Source organism: Symphalangus syndactylus, chromosome 2 (genome assembly GCF_028878055.3).
Source record: "Symphalangus syndactylus isolate Jambi chromosome 2, NHGRI_mSymSyn1-v2.1_pri, whole genome shotgun sequence".
NCBI lineage: Eukaryota > Metazoa > Chordata > Mammalia > Primates > Hylobatidae > Symphalangus > Symphalangus syndactylus.
Window position 1 is genome coordinate 5,977,231 of NC_072424.2, and position 7,293 is coordinate 5,984,523.

The following is a 7,293-nucleotide window of genomic DNA, read 5'->3' on the forward strand; positions in this document are numbered from 1 at the left end:
AGGCTCTCTAAAAGAAAATGAGATTTACTCGGGAACATTCATTGCAATACAGTATGTGTGCCATCGTAAATTGGGTGTGGGTCAAGGAAGGTAAAGGAAGACAAAGATTTTCAAAGGAAACAGGACGATGACATCATTGTTTTGAATCAATGATCCTTGGCTACAAGGATTGCCAGGAAGGATGGTGCCAGTCTGAGGCTGGACAGGCAGCTACTGGGCAGATGTCCTCCCAGAAGTGTTTGTGTGTGTAAGTTGTGATGGTCTTTGTGCACGGCTGTGATTTTTGCAGTCTTTTGTGATTGTTCTTGCTATCAAGCATGTCTGCATAAGAACCCTCCCTTCATGCCCTTCCACAGTCTATATTCAGGGTTTTTAATACCAGTGACTCCATTTGGATTCTGACTGTGTTAACGCCACTAAGTCAACACATCCAGCATCTGGTGTCTGTCCTGCACATCTTCCATGCTGCTACATGGAATGAGGTGCCTGTCCCTGCCCAAGGCCACCCCCTTCTGGGTCACGTTGGCAGTTCGCAAGCATGCTGCCGTCTCTCAGATCTCCAGAAGCCTCCAGCCTATGCCCCGCCATTTTCCTCCCCCTCTCTCTGCTCTCCTTGCTGCAAACCTTGTCCTAAAAGTCTGCCCATCTCTGCCCTGCATGCGAATGGACCACTCTTTTCCAGGCCCTCGAATTGTGCTTCTCATGCCCACACCCCATGGGGCATCCTAATTCAAGGGCCAGCCCCCCAGGCCTGATTGCAGCTGACCTTCCAATACGGTTGACCACTGGCTCCCTCTTGGAAGTAAGCTTGGCCCTGGCATCTGTGGCATTCCTGCTCTTCCCTCCCACCTGCACTGACCATCCCCAGTCTCCTCTGCTGGCTCCCTTCATGCTCACCCGAGTTCTGGGGCCCTGGGGTCCTGAGTGTGCCCTTCCTGTGTTCACTTTCTCCCGGCTGACCTGGCTGGGCCCTCACCTTAGATCATATCAGCATGCCGACTGCTGCATGGGCATGGCAGACCTGTCACTGTGCCCGGGGCCTGGCTCTCCTATGTTCAGAAAGACATTGGCCACTTGTGTCACCTATGTTAAAAGCCACACTCATGAAATCAGGTGAGAGGGAGGATGCCTCTCCCTTGTGTGCCCTTCTTCACCCTTGAAATATTGCCCTGTGTATTTGCTCCTTTGCCAAAATAATAATAATAACGAGTTTCCTAAAGCCCTGCTTACCTGGCTTAAGGAGATCCTGGGCCCACCTAGTCTGCAAGGAGCAGAGAGGGAGGTGGGGAGCAGAGCCTGCCCGATTTTCCTCCTCCTACCATGGATGAATTCCTCAGCAGCTGCCAACCCTCTTCAACCTGGTCAGCCACTTGGCCCAGTGCTCTTGGTCTCCCAGGAGGGAAATTTGGCCCAAGACTTTTATTAGACAACAATATATTGCGAGCTTTTGAAAAAGGACAGCACTAATATCACATGGTTACTTCGTTTAAGACAGTAACCAATTCGCTTATGGATTCATAGTTACCAGAGGCTTCCAGCCAGCATCCCTCATGCATGTCCACAGCACATTCAGAAGGTGCCCTGCGGCATGTCTGTGTCTAGCACTGCGCAGCCGCAAAGTGCATTTCTATCATCTAATAATCATCGATCTTCAGTACTCCTACCGGGTGGGTCAAACTTACTCCACTGCGTATAAAAACACTGAGGTTAAGTGACTCACTCAAGATAATTGTCTGCAGACAGAGCCTGGCTAGATGCACAGTGAAAGGAATCCAGGGCCCCGTCCTCTTTGGGAGTGGCTAGACCTGGTCACTTTAGGCAGAGGTATTTTGCCATTAGTAAGCTCTGACGTCACCCGGAATTCATCTAGAAGGGAGCTGATGAATTATGGGGATACTTTCCTCATTAATCAGCTTAGTAACAGTTACCATTTTTCAGGAACCAATTGTGTATGAGGGGTTTACATTTCGTATTTCTAATCCTCACAATGGTCTTATAAGGTATGTGTGTCTGTTTTACATATAAGGAAACCGAGGCTGTAGAATTAAGAAGTTTACCAACCTCACACAGCCTCTAGGATACCTAGCCAAGAACAGAGCCCAACCAGGACCCCAAGCCAGCTGACGCAGGCAGCACTGTGCGGCTTAACCTCCATGCACGCATGCATTCATTCAATTTATTTAATGCATTCTCTGTGCTATGCACTATTCTAGACACCAGGGATGAGATGGTGGAAAACAAAAAACAGAAAAAGACATTGTCCCCAAGAAGCTGGCATTCCAGCAGCAGGAGCAGGCTCGAAGCAGGTGCAGGGTCATTCAGATCACATGACATCATGCCAGCCTCCTGCACGTTTCCTTGTAAAAGTCACATGCTCATCGTAGCATGATGAGCCTTTAAACTTTTCCGTATAGAAGTCATCTGCTCAACATTTTACAACTACAGAGCAGGATACAGAGTATTCAAGGAAGAATATTCACTCACAATTTCACTCCAAATATACCAAGCACTGTCACTATTTTGATAATATTTCTGTCGAGTTTTATTTATGCTAGCTCTATAGTGAGCACTCTGATCATTCCATATACACAACTGTGATGCCTTTTTTAAAAAAGCCAACATTAGAACATACATCCTTTCTCATTCAACTGAAAACTCTAAATGTTTTTAATGCCTATAGACACAGTGGTTTACCTAACTGTTAACACCGTATTGTTGTAAGTTAAGGTTGTTTTCAATGCTGCATGATTAGAAATATGGCAGGATGAACATCTTTGTACTTAAGCACTTTCAGTTCTTAAGATTCTTTTCTCAGTATAGTTTCCAAGAATTAAAATGTCTTAAAGGGTACAAATAAAGAGCATGAAAACACAAAATGTGTAAGATGCAGGTAAAGCAGTGCTTAGAGGAAGATATGTAGCTTTAAAGGCTTATTTTAGAGAAGAAGAAAAAGTGTAAAATAAATGTCCTACAGTTCAAATTAATAAGCTATAAAAATAAAGCAAATTAAACCCAAACTCAGTATAAAAGAGGAAATAATAAAGTCAAGAGTGTAATCAATGAAATACGAAGCAAACAAGACAGGAAATAAATAAAACCTAAAAGCTGGTTATTTAAAATAATCAATAAAATTTAAAAACCAGGCCAGATGCAGTGGCTTAAGCCTGGAATCCTAGCACTTTGGGAGGTCAGGCAGGCAGATCACTTAAGCCCAGGAGTTTGAGACTAGCCTGAGCAACATGACGAAACTCTGTCTCTACAAAAAAATACAAAAATTAGGCATGGTGGCATGCACTTATAAACCCAGCTACTCAGGAGGCTGAGGTGGGAGGATCACCTGAGTCTGGGAGGTAGAGGCTGCAGTGAGCCATGATTGTGCCACTGCACTCCAGCCTGGGCCGCAAAGTGAGACCCTGTCTCCAAAAAAAAAAAAAAAAATTAAATTGATGAGCCAAACCAATATCTAGAATGATGAGGGTGATGCAGAAAGGCCGAAACAGAGACATAAGTTACTAATATGTGTAAGGAATGAGAAAGGAGACATTACTACAGACCCTACACACTTTAAAAGGTAGTAAGAGAATAAACAATCTTCTGTTGACATACCAACAATTCAGATGAGATGGACCAATTTCCTGAAAGACACAAACTACAGAAACTCATTCAAGAAGAAATAGCTTCTCTGAATAGCACTCTATTAAAAATTTTGAATCTATGATCTAAAATCCTCTCACAGGGAAAATTTTAGTCCCAGATGGCTTCACTGGTGAATTCTGTCAAACATTTGAGGAATAAATAGTAACAGTTCTAGACAAACCCTTCCAGAAACTTGCGGGGAGGGGTGGACTATTTCCCATTCAGAGAAGTTAGATTTCTCCAATCCCAAAATTAGACAAAGACAATACAAGAAATGTAAACACCAATATTCCTCATGAACACTATTGCCAAAATCCTCAGGAAAATATTGGTAAATCTTGTCAATATGCAAAAAGAGTAATACCTCATGCCCAAATAGGTTTTATCCAAGGAAGATAAGATTGGATTGAGATCTGAAAATCAATTTAATACGTCATATTAATAGATTAAGAAAAAATATGATCAGGTCAATAGATACAGAAGAGCACTTGACAAAATTCAATATCCTCTTATGATAAACACTCTTCATGAACTAAAAATAAAGGGGACTTCTTAAATCTGATGAAATACATCTATTGAAAAATTACAGATAACATGGTTAGTGCTGAAAGATTGAACACTTGCCCCCAGGGTTAAGAGCAAGGCAAGGATGTCTGCTGTCACCCCTTGTATTCTACTTGACATTGTACTAAGGTCCCAGTCTGTACAATAAAATAAGAGAAAGAAATGTCATACAGATTGGAAAGGAAAAAAATAAAACTGCCTTTGTTTTCAGCAACAGGATGATATGCATAGACTATCCTAAGACACCTGCAAAACATACATACCACTGGATAAGTGAATTTAACAAGGTCATGGAGTACAAATCAATACTTTTAAAAATGTTGTATATTAGAAATGAACATTGGAAAATAAAGTTTTAAATAATTTTCATTTATAATAGCATAAAATTTAAAATGTCTAGGAATAAGTGTAATATAAGATATATGAGACTTTTACAAAATCTACAGAACATGGCAGGTTAAAACTTAAGTATCTAAGTAAATGGAGATAAACCATGTTCACAGATTGGAGGACTCAGTGATGTTAAGATGTCAGTTTTCCTCAGTTGATCTGTAGGTTTAACGTAATCTCAGCTTCCTCCTCCTCCTCCTTCTTTTTCTTTAGAAATGACAGGTTAATTCTAAAATGTAGATGGAAGTGGAAAGGTCCTAGAATAGCTAAAAGAGTTTTAAAAAGAACAAAGATGAGATAAACTACCTGATTTCAGGACTTATACAGCTGCAGTTGAGATGGTTTGTGCTGGCATAATGGTAGGCACACACGCAGATCGATGGAACAGAATAGAGAAGCCAAAAGGAGACCAAACTGATTTCAACAAAGGTTTCAATTCAGCGGGAAAAGAGCCGTCTTAACAAATGCTGCTGGGGTCACTGCATATCCATGTGGAACAAAGTGAACCTTGACCTACCCTCAATTCACAAAAATTAGCTGGGTGTGGTGTTTCCAGACCAGCTTGGGCAACATGGACTTTGCCCCCCCCCAAAATAAAATTAACTAAAAATGGATCATAGTCCCAAACACAAAAGCTAAAGCTGAAAATCTAGAAACATGTGAGAATATTTTTGAGACTTTTGGGCAGGCAAAGATTTGTTAGAAAAGACATCAGAAAACACTAACCATAAAAGAAAAAATTAATAAAGTTTTAAAACTGTACTCTTTGAAAACACTATGAATAGGCCAGGCGTGGTGGCTCATGCCTGTAAGCCCAGCACTTTGGGAGGCCGAGGCAGGTAGATCACCTGAGGTCAGGAGTTTGAGACCAGCCTGGCCAACATGGAGAAACCTCGTCCCTACTAAAAATACAAAATTAGCTGGGCGTGATGGCAAACGCCTGTAATCACAGCTACTCGGGAGGCTGAGGCAGGAGAATCTCTCGAACCCGTGAGGGGGAGGTTGCAGTGAGCCAAGATTGTGCCATTGCACTCCAGCCTGAGTGACAAGAGCAAGACTCCGTCTCAATAAAAAGATAAACACCATTAATAAAATAAAAAGGTCCACCAAGGGCTACACTTTTTTTTCTCCAATGTTCATCAAAAGAATGGAGAGAAGAAAAGAATTGTGGTTGACAGAGCCAGCCACTCAGAAAGTGAACATTCCCATCTGAGCTCCCCCTCTTGTCCTATCAGTGGCAGCATTAGATTCTCATAGGAGTTCAAAGATGATTGTGAACTGCGCATGTGAGGGATCTAGGCTGCGTGCTCCTTATGAGAATCTAAGGCCTGAAGATCTGTCACTGTCTCCCATCACCCCAGATGAGATGGTCTAGTTGCAGGAAAATAAGCTCAGGGCTCCCACTGATTCTACATGATGGTGAGTTGTAGAATTATTTCATTATATATTACAATGCAATAATAATGGAAATAAAGGGTATAATAAATGTAATACACTTGGATCATCCTGCAACCAACCCCACTTTCCCCTGGGGAGAAATTGTTTCGAACAAAACCAGTCCCTGGTGCCAAACAGGCTGGTTGCTCTAGAGACACAAGGTGGATCAGCCATTGGCAGGTCGGGTCAGGGAAGGAGCAAAGAGCACGAGGGAAGAAAATATCCTGTTTCTTGATTGCAGTGACTGCGACGTGGGTGTATACATTTGTCAGAATTCATGGAATGTCCACTTAACACAGGTGCATTTGATCATATGAAAACCATACCTCTGAAAAGTTTATCTTAAACGTTTGAGGGCCGGGCATGGTGGCTCACGCCTGTAATCCCAGTACTTTGGGAGGCCGAGGCAGGCGGATCACCTGAGGTCGGGAGCTCGAGACCAGCCTGACCAACCTGGAGAAACCCCATCTCTACTAAAAATACAAAATTAGCTGGGCGTGGTGGTGCATGCCTGTAATCCCAGCTACTCAGGAGGCTGAGGCAGGAGAATTGCTTGAACCCGGGGCAGGGGGTGGGCGGGGTGGCACCAAGGTTGCAGTGAGCCAAGGTGGCACCATTGCACTCCAGCCTGGGCGACAGAGCAAGACTCTGTCTCAAAAATAAAATAAATTTGAAAAAAGAAATGATTACATCTGCAATTCTTACATATAATAATGTAAATCAAAATCCTCTAAACACAAAAAGTTGTTTTATTTGTTGACATAACCTGAAGTCAGGAAAAATCGTGTCTTTGTGCCTGCACCGAGTGTGGTTGTCCACGTGTGCTGCTTTGGAAACATTGAAACGTGTGGACATTCGTGCTGCTGAGGCTGCCTAGCAGGTGGGATATGCAAGCTACCCTCTTTCTAAAATCCGAAGGGAAGAAAAACTGAATTCTGAATTACATCTGGCCGCAAGATTTCGTATAAGGGGTTGTTGAGCAATATCTCAGAAGACAGCTGCATTCAGACCCGCACATCTCATTCTGTAGAGAAATCACTCCAAGGGTTACACATCTGGAAACACAATAGCAGGGGCTGCAGCTGCTTCTCTGGTTCCTGTGCAGATTGGACACATTTGTTTCATCGTCAACCTAGAACCTGCAGAAACGGAGCGTCTTGGGGGAGGAGCCTGGAGCAGGACCTGGCACACAGCAGCCTCGCATGTGGACGGAGGGACCCCCAGTTCCCAGCCAAGGAGCAGCCCTGCACACAGGGCAAGAGCAAA